The sequence below is a fragment of the Pinus tabuliformis genome, chromosome 8 (assembly GCF_031772625.1).
Source record: "Pinus tabuliformis cultivar Carrire ecotype Pingquan chromosome 8, CPIR1, whole genome shotgun sequence".
In the NCBI taxonomy this organism is placed as follows: Eukaryota; Viridiplantae; Streptophyta; class Pinopsida; order Pinales; family Pinaceae; genus Pinus; species Pinus tabuliformis.
Window position 1 is genome coordinate 1,144,181,425 of NC_142294.1, and position 3,599 is coordinate 1,144,185,023.

Sequence of the window (3,599 nt, forward strand, 5' to 3'; positions counted from 1 at the left end):
ATGGAAAGAAATATTAGCCTCTGTTTTAGTGGTTGAAGATGGTTGGGCCGTGTAATTTGAGAATGGTGAAAGGGTAAGGGTTTCAATTAACCCCTAGGTGGGATGCGGAGAAATGTTTTCACTGCCTCAAGAGTTGGTTGAATATCTAAATACAAATGGAAGGATTACTTTGAACCAATTAGTCTATAATTCTTGTACCTCTATTTTCGATCAAGGATGAGCTGATGCCAACTAACTAAACTTACCAATTGAACACTCAAGACAGTGACAAAATTATATTATTGTTGCCAACATCTCCCATGTTTTCCTCAGAGACAAGGAAGATTCTTTATGTTGGGTGCATTCTCCTTTTAGGGAATACTCTCAAAAATTGGATTATATGTTTGTCATTGACGAAAAGAGACCCAGAGGTTAGCCTGGCGGTGGAGGAAATTATGGAATCTTTGCTACTTAAAAAAATAAAATTTGTTTCTATGGTGCATCTTGGAAAGTAAGATTCCTATAGTAAATAATTTAGAAAAAAGATGTATGGTTGGGCCAAGTTGGTGTTTCCTATGAAAAAATTTTAAGGAGATAATGGATCACCTATTTATTTATTTTCCTTCCACCTTAGGAGTATGGAACACTATCTGAAACTAGTTGGAATTACTCTCTAATTGGAAAGGTGCATCTTATAATGATTCTTGGAAGTAGTGGTGGGAACAAGAAAATCCAAAAAAGAATAGTGGTGGGAACAAGAAAATCCAAAAAAGAATAGGATTGTATAGGATGTTATGTGTTTAAGTTTTCGCCTAAACTGTGGTAATTTTTTTGGAAAAACAATACATATTTTGTGGCAATTTCTTTTGGGAATCTAGATTATAGTTATCTAGTTTTATGATTTTGGATTAGTTTTATAATTTTGGATTCACAGTTGTTGATAGTGCTATATCCATTTCTCTGTTAAAAAACAATTGTGTTCTCGGCGCGATTTAAATTAGTCAATCAAACAAAAAAAATTAATATGTGACTAAGAATGATCGGTATATCGAATCCTCATTTTATTTTATTGGAGGTTCATATCGCTACACTGGAAACTCTAACACCTTTCCAGGACGACAATGGATTATCTAGAACTAATTGCGTCACAGCCGTCATAGATACATCTCTCTTCTCATTTCACACAATGATGAAAACTGTAATATTGAACCGCCGCCGCCAACAAACATTGATCCTATTTTACTTTGAAAACCCCTTTGTTGGAATACGATGGTGAGGAGAAGCATGGGAACTCAGCTCAATTCGCTGCTCACATTTTTGGATTATCGTTTCCAGTGATAGAAATGGCCGTATCTCCACCACTGAATTGAAGAGCTTCAGGTCCTTCACAAATTAGCGTGTTGGAAGCCTTATTTTGATTTCAGCGAATATTCCTTGAGAATCGGAAAGCTCTTCGGAGCCATTTTTAGCGGCTGAAATCTTGACATCCTTCACCTTTCCCCACAGAACGGCGTACAACCCTATTACAATCAGAATTCCTCCCACTACACTGTATTCAATTCATAAGTTCAGTTAGATCCTTGAACCATCGTATTTCCTTACACTATTAATCTCGAGTTCTAACTTGTTGGGTTGAAAGATAATTTAGAAACGAACCTGCCCAAGAAGATGTTCTCAGAGAGAATGATAGACCCCATAACGGCCACAATTATCATCATCAATGGACTGAATGCTGTGGCAAATACAGGTCCTTTTACGCGCATGCACAAACCTTGTACGTAATATGCAATTACTGACGCCACCACTCCCTGCACCCAAAAATAGCAATTGCTGTACACTGTTATTTACCTTCATATCCTGATCACTAATTTTTGTATTAAAGTCTGAAGAAAAACATTGAACGTCTTCCCCCATTGAAAAAAAAGAGAGGCAAACTTACAGAATAGACTGCAGCGAGAAGGTTGATGTCCCATCCTAAAGCCCACTGGGAAGAATCACGTACGACAGCTAAGCTGACAACTGTTGTCTGTATTGTTCCCATAAAACATATTAAGGTGGCAAGGGATAGTTGAGCAGAATATTTCTTCAGTACTGCAGCCTGCACATTCAAAATATAGTTAATTAAAGTTGTAATTTCAAGATCATTGAAATTACAAACATGTAAAAAATAAATGATCACCTGCAGGATGAACAAGGCTGACCATGAAAGAGTGGCTGCAATTATCAGAAGGGAACCTATTATCCAGTCTTTATTATCAATTGCAGAAGCCGTTGTGGAAGATGTGTGGGGGGAGTGATGATGTGGAGACCAAAGCATGGGAACAATAGGACCTTTGTACAACGGCATTGCTCCCCCCCACGCACACAGTCGTTCCCACTATCTTTGCTTGACTGCGTATGTTTTTTATATTCACACTCTCCATCCTACATCAATAAAGATTTGCCATCAACACCATAGATTAAAGTAAGTGATTGCAATGAGTACCCGTAGATTATGTCACTTAATGCAACAATGTGATTTGGTTACCTGAATATGAGAGCCATCACGAAAGTCATCGCCGGGAGAACATTACTGAGTGCACATGCATATGTTGGAGATGTTAATTTCAAACCCAGGTAGTAGAAATTCCGGTCGATTACAGGCCTACAGACATGCATTCAGGGAATCAAATTACTCGCCAACAATTTGCATTGACGCAATCAGAAATGGAAAGGAGGGGATGATGTCAAGAGTCAGAGTAAGCATGAAATAATGAAATAATACATACCCTAACAAACCTAGTACAAAAAGTTGGCAGAATATAGGATAGGTGAGTTTGGGTCGCACTTTCCTGCAATTACAATTATGATTGATACATTAGCTGGACTTACCTAAATTGCAAATTCCAACAATATTCTGAATTGGGATTACAAGCATAAATAAAATAGCTTTACCTTTCAATGAAGAAGGCAAAAGGTGCAAGCACAACCGTAGCAGCGGCGTGTCTGTACACTACAAGCACAAAGTGATTCATCCCTCTGTTAAGAGAAACTTTCGTGATAATATTCATCCCTGCATATCCAAACTGTAGGGATATCATTGCTACATAGGGTTTTGATTTCTCAATTAACTTCTCCATTGATAATCAAATTTGCAGCAATCTCCAAAACACACTTCCCTATCCTGTCAACAGCTGTGAATGCAGGGTGAGGATTGAAGCTTCTCTCCTCCTCTATGCACTCGCAACTAATTAACTTTCAGGAGAGCGGATGTTTTATAATCCACACTTTCTGCACTCATATATATAGAAGAACAAAAGCCAGTTGGGTATAACCTGCTCATCCAAAGTACAGACATAACTTGATCTCGATAGCACTAAGTATGGTCAGGAATAAGAAAATCGTTAATGGCGAAAGCACGATATCCTATTCGATTTTCCGCGAAATTTAATTTTATCCACGGAATGAGAAGCACTGTTTTGAAAAAATAATAAAGCAGTGGATGATGAGTAAGTAAAGTAAAGTAATGAACGAAGCAAAACGATGATATGTGCAGACTGACGTGTAGAGGAGAAGTGTTGGAACATCACATTAAAAAGCAGAGATAATGGATGGGAAAGGAGAAAGTTCCACGTTAGCCA

At 37.9% G+C, this 3,599-nt stretch overlaps 1 pseudogene across 1 annotated transcript; it reads right to left on the reverse strand.

Moving 5' to 3' along the window:
- Positions 1-1,026: 1,026 nt before the first annotated feature.
- Positions 1,027-3,256, reverse strand: LOC149239392 (WAT1-related protein At5g07050-like; annotated as a pseudogene). The gene is made up of 7 exons (XR_016245449.1): positions 2,914-3,256; positions 2,748-2,810; positions 2,507-2,623; positions 2,159-2,403; positions 1,919-2,077; positions 1,636-1,787; positions 1,027-1,528 (listed from the first exon to the last, which is right to left on the reverse strand). The product of XR_016245449.1 is annotated as a WAT1-related protein At5g07050-like (transcript).
- Positions 3,257-3,599: the final 343 nt, after the last annotated feature.